Raw genomic sequence first — 18,362 nt, 5'->3', positions numbered from 1 at the left:
ATTCCTTCCCTCACCAACTTCTTGCCTCCTCTCTGGGATATGTCAACCACTGAGGCTGGCCTCCTGGCAGTGTAGGGACATTCTCTCCATAAACACTCAAAGAAAACACCGTGTCCATGTGAGAACACAACACATTGTACACATTTAAAAGGCTCTGCTAAGGGAATTTTTTCTCCTTTTTTTATTTATTATATTTGTGTTTTAATTTTACACATCAGCCATGGGTTCCCCTGTCCTCCCCCCTCCCGCCCCTGCCCCACCTTCCCCTCAGTCCCTCCCCTCCATTCCCATCTCCTCCAGGGCCAAGACTCCCCTGGGAATTCATTTAAACCTGGTGGATTCAGTACAGGCAGGTCTAGTCCTCTCCTTCCAGGCTGGGCAAAGTTTCCCTGTGTAAGTGCAAGGTTCCAAACAGCCAGCTCATGCACTAAGGATAGGCCTGGGTCCCACTGCCTGGGAACCTGCTAAGGGACTTTTAAAATTTATTTTTTATATTTATTTACTTACATTTTAAGTGTGTGTTTTGTGTGTCTGTGTGCCTTGTTGGAAGTGCCTATGGAGAGAAGGTGATGGTGTCATATGCCCTGGAACTAGAGTTTCATTTGAAAGTTAGTCACAGTGAGTGTGGTATGCTAGGAATCAAACTCAGTTCATCTGGAAAAAATAGTCAACGCTTTTAACCACTGAGACATTTGTTCAGTTCTTCAGCTCTGTGACGTTTGCTGTACATTACTTAACAAGCAATAGAGAACATCCTTCCAACAGTGAAACATTTGTCAGACTTCAAATGAAAATGTATGTTGATTTGCCTATAATATATCATTAATGTTTCATGTCTTATCTGCAACTGTGATACTTCATGTAATTCCTTTATTTATACCAGATTAACCTTTGAAATATTGAGAACTACAAACTCATTAGAGGCTACTTAATAATTTACCTCATTTTGGCAATTCTTATTTTGTATCAAAGTTGAAAATCTATATTGTATTCTTCTGCATTTCAAAGATAAATTATTTCTTTCTGTTTGGTTGTCAGTAATTGTAGGTGTTTGAAAAACAATACCAGATGAAGATTCTTCAAGTTATAATTACTGTAACAAAATTTGTTTCAGAAGTTGATCCCCAATTCATGTTCCATCACTTTGATATTTCATCATGCATTCTATGTGTAGACTATTATTACAGAACTCATTTTACTGATACACATCTGAAAATAAATTAGAATGAATTTTATAATTATATTCTTTCATTCTTTTTGTGTTGGGAAATTTCCACATGGTTCAGGAGTGCCACAACTCTCTATGTAAACCAAGCTGGTCTCAAGTGTGCGAGACCATTAACTCAAACTGTACAATGCTAAGATTGCAAGACACACATATCATCACTTATTTTACACTATCAAAATTATAGTCTCATTTATAAGTAAAAACTCACCAGTATTTTTACTATCTCCTATCCTTTACTGCAGATAATTTAATGTGGTAAGTTCTCATTTCATTCTTCATAGCACACACAACTAAAACAGTAGCACATTTTTAATTCTCTCTGGAAAGCTCTAACCAATTTTAATGTTTTTTCCAGCTCTTTAGTAATGTTAAAATTTGAGCTTAGCCAAAATGTTTATTATATTTATGCTTATCCTTGTGCATATCCACACATACAAACAAGTAAAAATTGTATTCTATACAAAAAGCATAAGCATTTTCAGCTATAGTTTGTGTATTTGCTTATAAGCACAGTGTTCATATAAGTCCCTCTATATATACACACTTCATAACAATTGTAATTTGTAGATGTAAAATTTTAAAAATAGATTTACATATGAAAATTTGAAATGTGCTTTAAGAAGTCTAATGATGTTATAACACTATAATATATAATTTATTATAGCTTTTTATTATGATATTGTTTCACCTTATGGTAGATAATCCAAAGCTTAATATGTTTCATATTGAAATTAATAGCTTGTTAGAGAAAAAATGATATCTATCTAATTTTATAGTACATATCTAATATTCTCATGTTGATTAAAATTTTCTCCTTCAGATTTCCTATAACTTAGAGATGTTTTCCTTCTCATTTCTCATGAAGAAGCTTTTGTATATATTTATAAATGTAGTGCTAGTTATATTCAGTTTTATTCTGATATGGCTTTATATCTGAGAAATGCCTTGTGAATATTAAGCTGTAAAGGGTATTTGTCCCTGGTATACACAGGATGATAGCTAGAAAATACTATCTATGTTCATTAAACAAGGCAATTTCTATGGATTGAAAGTAATAAAAGTCATTATGGAGTTTTATTATATGAAAAGAAAGAAAAAGTTTAATAAGATGGCAGCCTTATTGTTATTCTAGCCTAAATTTCTCATTAGAAATCTAGGCTTATACCTAGTATTTTGTGGTCCAAATATTACTCACATATTTCAATGGAATTAAATAATTGAAATTTCAAAAATTTCTTGATATTACCACTTTCAACAGACTTTAGATACTAGATACTATCAGTATCAACAGGTAAAGCTTTTTTTCATTGTTACTTGGCAGCTTCACAATCAACTCATATATTACCAGAGTATTCCTCATAAAGATGCATATCAGACTTGAAAAATGAAAAGATGGCCTATATACCCTAGCCAGTTGTAAAAAAAAAAATATGAAATAGTGAACTTTTCAGAGAAATATGTGCAATTGGAAAAGATAATATTGAGTGAGATAAACTATACATAGAAAAGCAAGTGTCACATGTGGTTTTTCTCATCTTAGGCTTCCAGTTCTAAATCTTCAGATGTGAATGCTTGTCTTGGAATAACTGCAGAACCTAGGGAAATAAAAGATACAAGTGATCTGATCAGGAAATGGAAAAACAAGGAAAGACCTTAATTACGGAAGGGGAGGAAGTTAAATACAAAATGGAGAAAGGATTAATGGCAGTAAGCTTGTCTGAAAAGGTCATGGGAATTATACCACTATCTACTGCCCCCCGTAAGATGATCCATATTAGTCTGTTTAAATATACAGATACAGTTTAAATTAAATTATTTCATCTGGGCAATGCTACCTCAGAGATCAAAAACTGCAAAACAAGGCAATGAGACTCTTCTTTTGAGTTGTTCATAAGGGTTGTCTAAGAGACTGCCAAAACATACAAAGCTTTTGCCACTGATTTTGACTGTCTTCCAGAGGTGGAAGGTAAGTCCCTGTTCCTGAAGACTCCATGCACTTAAGCCTCAGGGTTCAGAGTCAACTGAGTTAGAATTGACTTGAATGCCTCTGTTCTAAGAACAGTGTTCAGACACTGGGGGATCCATTGAAAGCTTGCTTCCAAAGTAGAGAAGAAACAAACAATCCTATCCTACTATGATGTCTATGAACCACAGCCATGAAAAGCATCCTACAATAACCATAAGGGACAGTAGTGTCAAAAATGCAAAAAGAGTAATCAACCGCTCTTTAATTGTACTTAAGACTCTATCAACAAGAGTGAAGCCATGCCTGATACTGGACAAGTTGCTGACTACCAAGGCTAATGAAGCCATGGATCTTGGATGAGAACCAACAAGTGCCACTTTACTAAACCAGCATAATCCCTAAGTACATTCTATAGCTTTGTATTTATAGCTACAAATAAGTGTGAGCCTCATCTTTCATCAAGGAACTTAACTTTGCACTAGATGGAGACCATTAAAGAAACCAACCAAAATTCAGAATTGTAGGTCTCATCTACAAAGCAACTGCACCATCTAAGGCTTGGGCATCACTATAGAACATGAGGTAGAAAGAGTGTAGGGGCCAGAGGATCAAAGTTTACTATGAGATTGTTCTAGGAATGTCAGAAGCTACACCAATAAAGCCCCATCACCATGAAGACCCATACATTACTTAATAAGAACAACAGAAACAGACATGCAAATGTGAACAGGGAAAAGTCCAAGAGCTTACACAGAGAACTATAGGCACTTATAGTGGGACAGATATTCTTACCTAGTGAAGAGCACAACAACTAGATATCCAACACCAAATGCTTATCTCTGAAGACATGTATACAAGTAATGTCAGGCAGAATGAGCAGGTTATAATTATGCATTTAGGAATATATATATATATTTTTGTGTGTGTGTGTGTGTGTGTGTGTGTATGCATAAATGTATTTAAGAATATATATTAGATGTAATAACAATTAATGAACAAACAGACATAAACTTTATAGGGTTTGGAGGGAAGAAAGTGAAGGGGAATATGATGATTTTAAATTATACTCTCGAAAACAGAAAAATAATTTCAAAACTCTTTAATGTTAATTTAATCTTAAAATTGGAAACTTGAAGTGCATGTTACCAAATAATGTGCAGCATTTTAAATATATGATTGACGGGCTGTACAAACACTAAAATATTGACTAGTTTATTTGAAATTTTAAAAAACTAGGCATATGGAACAGCAATATGATGAAGTGCTAAAACAGAATGAAAAGCCTTTTGTAAATACATTTGACATAAGTTTCATGGTAAATTATATTTGAAAATAAATAACATAAAATGTATATTATGTCACTATTAAAAATAATTTAAGCAATAACATATTTCAGGAAAAATAATTTTTGTAATCCACTTTATAAAATATTTTAAAGATATATTTACATCATTTTACCCTTCCATTTGCTCCCTCAAACATTTGCATGAATCCCCCTTGTTCTCTTTCAAATTTATGCCCTCGTTTTCTTTTTCAGTATATAATATGCATGTATATTTCTAAATCTGTGCATACACACATTATATGTAATTATACATTATTTATATGACATGTATCTTATGAACATAAAACTTCAGTCTAAAGGTCTAAAGTAACTTTTGATATAACATTTTTGTCTTTCTCTATTGGAGCATTAAAAAGTGACAAAACAAAACAAAACAAAAAGCATCAAACTCAAGAGTTCTGTTATTTCTGTTGATATTGGTGAGCCAGGTCCAAAATCATGCTATAGAGTTCAAATACAAAAAAAAAAAAAAAGGGAAGAAAAAAAAAGCTATATACTTGATATAGTAGAAATCATTGCGTAGCAACTCTATAAGCATAATTATGGAAAAGTGGTGAGAAACACCTGATATTGGCAGTTAGGGGGGTTAAATTTAGAAAAATATCTAGTTACTCGATAGGCTCATAGACTCCTATGTGGAAAGATAGATAAACAGCAATAGCTCCTTATGTAGCCAGAGTCAATGTCACTATAATAGCAATGGGGGAAATAAATCATGGATCAAAAATACAAAGCAGAATATATATAAATATAAACATCTTATTTCATTAATTTTATGATAATGTTCACAATGCATTTCAACATATTCACATCTATCATTCCCCTTTTAAGTATACCCTGTAAACCCAACCCTCTTCCTTTGGAAAGCATGCACTGTGTGTGTGTGTGTGTGTGCGTGTGTGTGTGTGTGTGTGTGTGTGTGTGTGTGTGTGTGTTTGAAAATGGTGAATTTGCAAAACAAATTAAATACATAGTTAAAAATCTTGGCAGATGCCTAAACTATTCAACAATTGACAGCTAGAGCCTCCTAACCTAGGAGTTTTCTTTACCTTCTTTCCAGGATTCTTAACACTGGCTTCTCCTGCACTGAGTGCTCTTATCTGGACAAACCATTGGTATACTACTAGACTTGGTACAGTGACCATCTTTTCTGATGATGAATCTTCATCAGAGTACTCAGAACATCTCTGTTTCTAGTGCTTTTTTGCCTCCACAATGCTCTGATGGATTTTCTCCAACCAATTGTAGTATTTTTGGATATTGATTCAGTTTCTCTATTCATCTCTTCCCTATCTCATTTCACTAAAATAAAAGTCAGGTTAGGTATATTTTTTTCTTGATTTCTTACTATTATTCACTGTTTAGTAGATTGTTCCTATGCCAAATTTTTGACCTAGAATTCACTCACTATTCACTGTGTCTATATGGTCATCTGCTTTACAAAGTTAACAAAAATGTGCTTTCAGAAATCAAACTATTTAGGCACAGCTTGATAGTCTTAGGGTTATTTTTAATACAGATAATTCTTTCTTCAGTTATTTATCTAACAGGCAATCATGTCTTGTCAATCCCTCCCTCTGAACGTCTTCAAATGTGTCATTTTATTTATGTCCTATCTCCCACCACCTTAGAACTGTAGCTCATCATCTTACACCTGGATTACGGAAATAGCCTCTCTTCTGGAAACTGTACACAAGTCATTTTCTGCATCATTCCTTCCTAAATGAGTTTTTAATTTGTCTAAATCATAGCTTTGAAAATGTGACTTAGAAATGCCAAAATTATCAACGATTCTACAGCCATATATGTAATATCCTCAGTTTAGGTTTGAAAGTATTAAATAATCCTGATACACACACACATATGCTCATGCACACACAGTACATACACACACACACACACACACACACACACACACACTTTGTTCTTTGAATGCCTCTAGGTTTTTTATTTCATTAACTTTGTTTTTTTGTTTGTTTGTTTTTTCCAGACAGGGTTTCTCTGAGTAGTTTTGCGCCTTTCCTGGAACTCACTCTGTAGCCCAGGCTGGCCTCGAACTCACAGAGATCTGCCTGCTTCTGCCTCCCGAGTGCTGGGATTACAGGCTTGCGCCACCACCGCCCGGCTTAACTTTGTTTTTCATTCCAAATAATTTCCAGGATGGTGAGGAGACTTTCAACCAATTTATCCCTTGCTGCCAAACACCAATAACTGTTCTGAAAATCTGAAATTACTTTTTTTAATTTGGGAAAAATCTAAACCTTCCAAAGAGCCTTCGACATACACAGCCCACTTTGGTTTCTCTGTGGTGCTTGTGTGTTATTAAGGAATGTAATCCAAACATTCAAAATTAAGAGGATCATACCAGGGAAGAGATAAGGAAGGCAGAAATGTAATATCATCAGAGCTCTCTGCAGTGTCTGAGTTCAGCGCTCACCCCCACCCCCCCCCCCAGGGTTTCACTTGAGAGAATGTGATATTTGCTCACTTAGATCACTTTTCTAAGAGAAGGGATGGGAAAATTCACAGACATTCCTATTCTGCAAAATTCCACCTGTGAATAAAGAAAATTTTGCACTTCCTTATCAGATGGTCCCTAGAGTACAGACAGCTGCAACAGCCCAGAACTGCCCTGGACCCATGCATGGGTGGGACATCCATGGCAGTGACACTGAATATCACAGAAGACTAGAAGGCATGTCACAAACAATTCATATTTAGACCTTTCAGATTCACTTCTTTTCTTCTTTTTTATTAAGAAATCCGTTCACTCCTTTTACATACCAAAGATCCCTCCTCTTCCCTCCTCCAGTCCCCACAGCCTCCCCCTCCCAAACCACCCTGCACTCCTCCCCACAACAAGAAGGCAAGCCTCCCCTGGGGAGGCACATCCAGTAGAGGCAAGTTCAAGCCCTTACCCCTGTTTCAAAGCTGCAGGAGGTGTCCCATCATAGGCTGCAAAAAGGCTCCTCTTGCACCAGGGATGAATTCTGATTCTACCACCAGGGGGGCCCCCCAAGCAGATCAAGCTACACAGTTGTCTCGCCGTGCAGAGGATCTAGTCCAGTCCCATGTAGGCTCCACAGCCATTGATCCAGCTTTCATGAGTTCCTACTAGTTTAGTTTGGTTGTGTCTTCAGGTTTCCCCATCATGATCCTGATGCGCTTGCTCATGGAATCCCTCTTCTCTCTCTTTGACTGGACTCCTTGAGCTCTGCCTAGTGTTTGGCTGTGGATCTCTGCATCTGCCTCTCACAGTCATTGGAGAAAAGTTCTGTGATAGCAGTTATGGTACTCACCAGTCTGATCACTGGGGTAAGCCAGTTCAGTTCAGACACACTCTAATAGTCCAAGCTGGGGCCATCCTTGAGGATTCCTGGCAACTTCCCTAACACGGGGTTACTCTTTAGCCTCATGATATTGATATCTCCCTCCATCATGTTATCTGCCAGTCCTTTTCTAACTGAGCTTACTATACAGATGATGCATTTGCAACAGTTATCTATGAAGACTCAGTAAAAATAATTCAGGTGAATTAGCATACTTTGCTGCTGTAGCTTATAAGTAATATGTAATGGAATGTTTATTTGATTTAGTCCATCCTTTGTACACTCATTTTATTTATCTCTCACATTCCAAAGGCACTGTGCCTGTATTTTTTGCCCCCCAATTTTTTATAACATACAACATATTCCACAATGATCTGAGGATATAGTTATACTTTGCTTTAAGAATAACATTGATGCAATTTCATATTCTTGGTTACCTTTGAGCATATATCTAACAATAAATACAATGAATCTGTGAGATTCAAATTCCACATACTCTCATAAATAGTTCTAGATCCTATGGGAACTGCAGTCTTCCTCCAAATACAAATCTGACTCCTCTCTTCATTTAACCACCTCTGACAATTGACTGGGAAGAAGAACTCCAATTGGATAGTGGTATCTATACATTTTTATCCCAGAAGTTACTGAAATTGTAGAACAATTTCTTACAAATCTTACAGATTTTCATGAATCAATTTTAATAGACTTAAATTTTTTTTATTTTTCACTAGGGACATTGGAAATTTTTATTAGTACTGTTTCTAATAGCTTTTGGAATGTAAGACTGTATACTGTTTGCTTGAGTTAATATCCTGGAAAGGAAACAGTACTCTACACTTTTTTTTTTTTTTGGTCTTTCAAGACAGGATTTCCCTGTAGCTTTGGAGGCTGTCCTGGAACTCACTCTATAGACCAGGCTGGCCTTGAACTCACAGAGATCCACCTGCCTCTGCCTCCTAAGTGCTGGGATTATAGGTGTATTCTACTCTTGTAGGGATGGTTTTGTCCTACTCGAATTCATCTGTTTTTGTCCTGTCTTATAATATTTTATTTTATTAAGCATTATCCCTTAGGTGGTTGCTTGTTTTCTAATAATTGACAGAAAGAGGGTGGGCCTTAATGGGAGAGGATGTACTGAGGAACTGGGAGAAGTAGAGGCATGGGAAACTGTAATCCAAATATACTGAATGAAAACAATCTATTTTCAATGAGAGAATAAAAATTATAAGAAATAAAAATATTAGGTAAAAAATAAAAACTGGATAAACAATCTTTAAAAAAGAGATAAAGACAGTTGGAAAGTGGCCAAAGTGAGTAATAAAGAAATCATATCTGCTTTGGGCATGTTTTGTGTTTTTTATTGCAGTTGCCTTTAAGTAGTCATAACTTAGCACACATAAATGTCATTACCTCACAGAACTATTAGTGAGAAGTTATCATTTGTTTGGCTCATTTTTCTATTCAGATCATCACAATGTCATGATCAGAACGCCACTGAGCTGGCATTTTAATAGACAATGCTGAGAAGAATCCACAGATAATACCATTCTTGATATTGACCCCCAACCAGTTGGTAGAGTGACTGGTACCATTTCCTGGGTTGCTGTCACACAGGGCTTACCCCACTCTAGAGGCATTTTATATTTTCATTTTTTTCCACTCAACCTGCTATAGTAACCACAATGTTTCAAATCACTCTCACTCACTGTTATCATCCACCCTACTGTACATCTCTCTGTCTAAATATCCTATCTCCTGTCTCTCTCTTTTTTTTTTTTTACTTTTATGGATTCATGAAATTAAACTTTGTTTATGCTGTTATCTTTTTATTTTAAAAACATGTGTGGGCACTTAACATGGGTTGTATTAGTAGTGAACAAACTCAGTATAACCTGATGAATGTGATGAATATCAGCCTTCATGATAAATTCACAATTTTCCTTATTAGAAAGGCAATAGAGTCCTGAGTTCTTAAATATTTTAGCAACATATTTCTTGTCTACATTTGTTACCTTTTTTCAATTTTTTTCAGACATTTTGATCATTTTCTCATCTCCCAAACTTCCTCCCTGATAATAACCACCCCCTTATTGACCCAACTTTATGTTTATTCTCTCTCTCCGGGAAAATCAAACAAACAAAAAGAAACACATACACAAATATACATGACATTTAAATTAAAATGTATCCTTTTGAATAATATAAATATAATTTCTTAAATGGGTCATGTATATAACCATTGTCTCTTCAGATACTGTATAGAAATTCCCTTGTTTTGTCCTAGAAAGATATCTCAGTGATTAAGTGTATGCACTGTTTTGTGTTTTTAGAAGACTCTAGGTTTGTTCTCAGCTCCCACATCAATGGGCAACTCTTATCTAACCCCAGCTCCAGGGGGATCTGCTATTTTTGTCTCCATTAACACATGTAAACATACTATGCATAGATAAATACACAAACACCTGATTGAAATCAATTTTAAAAACCTCTATAAAAATAATTCCTGTATTTGCTTGTTCAAAAACCAAGAATTACCATGAGTGAGAAAAATTGTAATTGCTGCATTTGTATTAACATATTTGTTTAATAAAATGCAGTTTAATTTGTCCAAATGTTTGTGTGTTTTAAACATTTCAAAAGAGTTCCCTTTAACTTTTTGCACACTGTAGCTATACTTTTATTTGTACACTCACTAGCTACATAGTTTGATAATTAATTTTATGTATCTACATAATTGAGGTAGGTGGTAGACATGTATTAGATTAATTTTTTTTTTTCTGGAAAAAGGCTTTAGTTGCAATCACCATTGATGCTGGAAGATTAATTAGAATAGTTTGTTCTCCGCAGTGATGCCATTCTTTATCAAATTATTTGGAATAGAAGGGTTGCTCTTCCATGAGAAAAAGCAAATTTATCTTCCTTATTGCCATCAACCTGAGACATCATTCATTTCACAAAGCTAGAAGGAACAATTTTAAATGTTCTTCCAGCCAATGTTAATCCAGGGCTTTCACCCTGGAAATAAATAGTTTCTTCATGAACCAATGAGAATGAGTGTAGCCTAGGAACATGGACTCCAGTTTTCTCAACAAAAAACATGATTAACAATAGCAGTTCCCTGACACTTAGCAATTTACAGAGCAGAGAAAGTCACACATCCAGGCATTCAACAAATACAGTGTGGGAAACCCAGACAGTCAGGCTACAGAAAATTGTGTAAGTCTCTGTTACCAGACTCATAAACTACCAGATGACATTTTTTGATTGTGGATTAGTGGATGCTAGAGGTCAGTTTAGAATATGTGCTTATGCCATACATAGTCCAGGTTTTAGCTTATTTATTTATAAATATGACTCTTAAGTAAGTGTTTTAGGTTGGAAAGTTCCCAGCTTAAACAGAAAACTTGAAAGATTTACTGAAAAAAGGCAAGACTTTTAATGCAACTTTCAGGCTCAATGACAAGGTAACATGATAGAAGACTACCACAGCAAACACACCTGGGTCAGAATGAACAATCTGAGAAGAGCTTTGAATATTAATCTCTAAGTTTCCTCTGAGATTTATGATTTCATCCCTTTTATCATATTGCTTGCTACTTCTTGAAGGATCATTTCATTTAAGAGAGATTTTGTTAATTGAAATAAATATTCATTTGTCTTATGGGACAATGCCCTGGCCTTCTCAGGCTATTAAAAAGGCCATAAACTACATTGTTTAAAAATGTCAATCTAAATAACAGATACTTCAAAGAACAGTGTTTCTTTGGGGAAAGCATAGTATTGTAATGGCAACATTTAGAGATGTGAGGCAAGATTTTAAGTTGATAAAAAGGGACAAATTTACATTTGTTACTTGAATGTAAAATTGAGTTTTCTCGTGAACCTGAGACAGGAGTTGGTATCTATGCATTGTTAGAAGTACCTCCCGGGGGCAAACATATTTTCTGAAAACTTGTACTAATTAATAATGTTGAAGATAGGCTTTGCTATGGAGAATTATAGACACCTAAAGAAGTATAACATGGGTGCAAATAAGACATAAAGGGGTATACTTTGATGTTTAAAAAGCTCTCCAGAAAGTATTTATGTTCAAGAGCCAGGAATGATTTTTATCTTTTTGTAAATTGATTAGTTTAATTGAATCTTGGACAAAGAAACAAAACAAAACAACAACAAAAACTTAATTTTACTTGAGAAAAAGATCTTTCACAGGAACACTACCAAAGCTTTACTTACATTTCTAAGGATTGATTCAGAAATTCAAATACAAGTACTGGCTGTCTAAATGTGTTCTAAGGACACACTTTCTGAGTCATAGAATGCATCTTCACAAATATCATTAAAGGAAGAAGAAGTAAAGTAGCTTATGAAGCCTCCTTTGACAAGAATACATATCTTACATCACTCTCATCTCATGACCACCTTAGTCAGAAGGTTTCTCCCATCTCACCCAGCTCAAAGTCCAGACAAATCTCTTTCACCTGCAGTCTCACAACTGCTAGGACCCAAGTAACACACAGAGGCTTACATTATTACAAACTGTGTGGCCTATGGCTTACCTCTTGCCAGCTAGCTCTTATATCTTAAATTAAACCATTTCTATTAATCTATGTTTTGCCACATGTTCCAAGTCTTACTGATCTGCTGGCATGTTGTTCCTTGGGCAGCATGATGGCATTTCTCCAGACTCTGCCTTTCTCTTTCCTGTCTCTCTCCTTTCTCCTGCCTGCCTCTAAGCTTCCTTGCCATAGGCCAAATCAACTTATTTATTAACCAATGGGAACAACATATATTCATAGCATATACCATTACACTACACTTCTAGCCAGAATCTTAGACAATATTACTGATTACTGAGACTGGCTTCAGACTCTATGGCTAGCCCCATCAAGACCTAACTATCTAAGCTTTATTAAGGACCCCCAAGAGATACCATAGCCCCCTAAACAGCAGAAAGTAATTCTATGAAAATGGCGCTCCTCTCCCAAATGTTTCATTTTTCTCAGTGTTATGGATGGATGGTTGTAGGGTTGTGGGTGGAACAATAAAATTTAGGCTCAGTATTATCCTTTAGAAAAGAAAAAGGGGAATGGATATGTATAGGATAGTAAGGTAGATTATTGCATTTACTAGTAAACTAATTCAATAAAATATCAGCCTTAGATAATTTGCACTGATATGGATTCTTTATATTGATACAAATATAAACTGTTCTTATATTCCTATTTAAGAAAATTTGTATATTGCTACAAATACAAAACTATGTTTGTTGTGTTGTATACATATTCTTATTCCTATTTGAAATACTTTGTATATTGATATAAATGTAATATTATATTTGTCATACTGTACATATATTCTACCTCTATTTAGGTTACTTTGTATATTGATACATATTTAGGATTATTGGCATATTGCATATTGCACTATACATTCCTACCTCTGTTTAAGCTATTTTGTATATTGTCACAATTTTGAGGTCATTGTCCTTATATGGTACATCTGCTTCACAGACTATTTATTTTGTTAATATGAAGCCTTAGTCCTTAGGTTATTTAGGAAGATAAGACTTACAGAGCTGTAGTCACCCATGCTTGTCATTACTATAGTTATGTTAGTTAGGTTCTCCAGATTTATAGAAACATGTGTCAGATAGATAGGTAATCTTCAAACACTTCATAGACCTAGAGAATATGGCATTTAAATGTTTTGATAACTTAGAATTCTGTTGATATGAGACACTCCTGGCAGCACCAATCTGATCCCGAGAGAATTCTGGGTTTCTAAAACATTTGGTTTTGGAAGTTTGTCTTTTTCTTGGCACAAAATGAACTCCTGGGCAAAGAATGAATGCTGTACTTTCTGGATGAGCAGCTCACAAGGAAAAGCGATTATTGAACTCTCCTAAAACAGGCTAAGATGGTCTTTCAAAATTCCTGCTTCTGAAAATGATCTGTCAGATATTCAAATTAGTTGCCCCAATGACACTGTGAAACTTCAGTTGACCCTCCAGGCTGCCAGCTGTCTCTGTGTTTTCTTGCAAGAATTTCAGAATTTACTTGCTTGCATTTTCCATTTTAACAGGTATTTTGCTTCTCAGGTCTTTGATGAACTAAAGACTAGATAGTTACAGTTACAATCCTATCTCGTATCTTAGCTAGAACATACTAGTACTAGAGTTAGAATCTTCAAGAAAGGACAGTTATTGGAATAATCTGGGTAATTTGCCATTTACCAATGTTCTGGACATTGAGCATGTTTTTCTTGTTTGATGCTATTCTTGTTGGTTGTAGTTCCATGTTGTTTATTTTATTACATTTTATTTTTCCTGGACAATATTTGATAATTATTCTTATTGTATATAGTTTGTATTAAGATTAGAACCTTCTTATTTAGACAAAAAGGAGAAATGTAATGGTATTTGATTTGTCCATGACTTTGGGCTATAGGGCCTAAAGGAGTCAGTACTTCCTACCCTTGTATGTACCCCCTTATAAGGAGTTGAAGAAGGGTCACATGCCCCTTTTCCCTGTTCCTGGCTTGTGGTGGAGTCACTCACAATTAGATCATAGGACATTTTCTGCTGTCTACTACATTCTGTATTTGAGAGTGTATTTCCTCAATTTATATCTTAATAAATTTTGTTACCCATTTAATAGACTCACATGGATTGATCTTAATAGACTAACCTTCCTGAATCTTATGTATAAACTTATAATCTCAAAGTTGAGATTTTAAAATGTGAATTCTGATAGTACATCAACATTCGGCTCACTTTAGCCAATGTTAACAAGAAAATAAAATACAGGTGGATTCTGAAGACTATTACAAATCTAACATTGTTTACCTGTCCATCTGTGTATCATGGGTCTATCTAAATATCTATCGATATAAATATCTATCCATCTAACTACCTCTCTGTCACATATCTGTTGCAATAATTTGGATAAAGAAAATTAAACAAAATATGATCTTTAGGATATACACAGCAGAGGCCATGAGGTTGTACTGTGAGTTCTGAAAAGATAGTATCAATGTAGAAATGACTATAATGATCATGAGTTGTTTGTGGTAAGAGAAAGGAGGCTGGAAATGGACACAACCAGAAAGAAAGATGGGTTTACAACTCTAAGAATAAGGAATGGAATTGTATTAGAATTCTGATTATATGACTAAAGGATAATTCTCTTTCCAGTTATGAACTTTGCTCAGCACATTCATGACAGCCAAGCCTTAAGTGAGCTTCCATACATGCACCCTGCAGTTGCAGAAAATCTTTGAGTAATATAGAGAAATAAAAAGTTTAGAGATTCTGCTTTCAAAAGCTTATTCTGGTGGCAAACTATACAGTTCATTTACTTTCTATGAGTAGACATGGAAGACAGGAAAATGGTAAGAAAGAAACCCAACAATTCAGGGGGAAAATAATGAATTCCAAATCAAGGCATTGGTATTGCAAAAAAGAGAAAAATGGAAATAAAACTCTTGTCAGGTTTTGTCACTTCGATTTGCAAATAATTGGCCGTGAAAGTTTGAAGAAAATACAGCAAAAAAATTTCCTTTGTAGATCACTGACAGAAAAAATAAAGTTATTTAGATAAAGAATGCTTTAGGAAGAAAATATTTGTGAAATAAGTATAATTAATTGGGTAATATTTCTTTTCAAACATCTGCTGAATATCCAAGTATTCTGTACTTAAAGTGGAAAATAAATGCACCAAAAGTTGCAGCAATGTAGAAGAGAGTAAAAAGGAGAAATTTGTGAACTTTGGAAAAATCATCATTGGAATGTTTAATAAGAAAACAAAGTAGGAAACAGATTGAGAACCAGTTATGAAGCAAACACAGGAACACATCAGCTGAGTTTCACTATTCTGCTAACTTGTGCTTTTCTGTCATAAGAAAATGAAGACGGATAAAAATAAGATGATAATTAGGAAATATTTCAATGCTCTTGATTGCCTTCCTCATAAATAGAGAAATAGAGCAAACTCAGAGGTCGAGGAGAAGCACAAGGGATTCAAAGTCAAGCTGCAAAGATGTAGGGTGTTCTCCAAGAGGAACAGGTAACCAGTGATAAATGTCCATGGAATGTACAACATTCTTTCTCTGCAAGACCATTTCTAGTAAGTCTTCTAAATTTCTAAGTGTCCATCACTTTGTTATTATATGCCTGTCATTACCCTATGCAGAGGAGGAGCTAGGAAACCTAGTTCCCTGTGTTCTTAAGAGAATATACTCTCCCTATATACTAGAGAAAATATACAAGTCTATAGAAGGGGAACACTGGGTAGAATATTAAAGGACTATGCACTGTACCAAACTAGATAATGTTCCTAGATGTTTATAATATGCTAGCCCTTGGAATAAATGATTAACATGCTTGTCATAATCATTAAAATTGTGGCTTTATTATTTTTGATTTACATAGTTTAGCAGGAATCTTAGAAGGTCTTATTAATAAAATCAAACCTGAGGCCAGTTATTGGGGTGAATGCTGGAATACCAGAGAAGCAGAACAAGCCACAGCTACCTCACCTCACCAGTTCCTCAGCTGGTCTTGTTTCCTCAGACTGGAAGCTTCTGAGTCCTCATCCAAAATGGAACTCAGCTGAACTGCTGCTCAAAGCCTAAAAGCTTAACCAGCCAAAGCTTCTAGTTTCTGGTCTTCACGCCTTAAATACCTTTCTACTTTCTGCCATCACTCCCTGGGATTAAAGTTGTGAGTCACCATGCTTGGCTGTATCCAATGTGGCATTAAACTCACAGAGATCCTCAGGGATTTCTGTCTCTGGAATGCTAGGATTAAAGGTGTTTTGCTACCACTGCCTATCCTCATGTTTAATATTGTGGCCGTCCTGTTCTCTGACTGCAGATAAGTTTATTTCCAGGAACACACAATATTTTGGGGAACACAATACCACAACAACATAGAATAGCAAGTTTAGTGATTTAAACACTCAAACACCGCAAGATTTACAAATTGGAGAAAAAGTTGGAACTCAGCAGGTTACATTGACCATGTGTGTTGAGGTCCTCATTTACTAATTTTCAGTGACATAAAATTTAAAAAAAATGTTTTTATCCATATCCCCTTCCTGGGTTCCTCTATGTGTGTTCCTCTTAGGGTCCTCCTTCTTACCTAGCTTCCCTGGGGTTGTGCATTATAGCCTGGTTATCCTTTGCTTTACATCTAATTTCCACTTATAAGTGAGTACAAACTGTTTTTGTCTTTCTGGGTCTGGGTTACCTCACTCAGGAAAATTCTTTTGAGTTCCATCTATTTGCCTAAAAATTTTATGATGTCATTATTTTTTACTGCTAAGTAATACTCCATTGTGTAAATGTACCACATTTTCTTTATTCATTCTTCAGTTGAAGGGCATCTAGGTTGTTTCCAGGTTCTGACTATTACAAATAATGCTGCTATGAACATGATTGAGCAGGCCTTCTAGATGTGTGTGACAATTATGTGGCTAGATATATTTGGGGAGCCTCTAGCAGTGGGACCAAGACTTATCCTGGATGCATGAAATGGCTTTTTGAAACACATTCCCTAGAGTGAAATACCTTGCTCAACCTTGACACAGTGGGGGAGGCGCTTGGTCCTGCCTCAACTTAGTATGCCAGATTGTTGACTCCCCAAGGGAGGCCTTATCCTCTTGAAGGAGTGGGTGGGGGGTCAGATAGGGGAGTTGAGGGAGCAGGAGAAGGGGGACAGGGAACTGGGATTGGTATATAAAATGAAAAAAATTAAATAAATAAGTTTTAAAAATTCTCTTTTAGCAGTTGATTAGTGCTTCTTTTCTCTCTACCACTAACCAAGTGTTGAGTTCCAGAATGTAGAGAAATAACTGGAAACCATGGTCTGTACTGAATGGGGATGCTCCTGTACAGAGATTGGAGATAGGTCACTGAAGCAGCCTACACATAAATGGCTTGCTGTGATCACCTGTGTTTGTATGCTGCCACAAGCGCAACCTATTGTTCTGGGTGTTGAGAGATTTTCTTAACATTAAAGTGGACCCATGGAATGTAGCGTGGTATGAATTTCTGAGGAAACTGGCCTAAGTGAGCTAACTGCCATTGTGAATACCCATGACTGAAACAAACATTAGCGAGTGGAGAAACGCAATCGAACAGAAGCTGAACCAAATGGACCATTTAAAAATGCAGTGGGGGCATCTTTGGAGGCCCTTAGTAATTTGCAGATACTGCTCGGAAAGAGAACACAATGACATCTCCAATATCAATTTTTATCAAAAGCGCTCTCTCTTTTTCTTTTTAATCTTCTGAAATTCCCACTTCTACTTTTGACCATTAGGAGACATAGAGACTGAAGTGAGTAGGGAAAGAGCAAAAGTAAAAGCCAAATGAAAATGTTAATCTTCCCAGGACATCACAGTTATTTTTTCTGTGAAACTAGAGATAGTTGAAACTTTATACTAGATTTCAGTTTGCCTCCTTAATATCTGAAAATCATCTGGTTTG

This window comes from Onychomys torridus, chromosome 15 (assembly GCF_903995425.1).
Source record: "Onychomys torridus chromosome 15, mOncTor1.1, whole genome shotgun sequence".
NCBI classification, from domain to species: domain Eukaryota; kingdom Metazoa; phylum Chordata; class Mammalia; order Rodentia; family Cricetidae; genus Onychomys; species Onychomys torridus.
The sequence above is the reverse complement of the archived record's forward strand: the minus strand, read 5'-3'. Positions refer to the sequence as shown.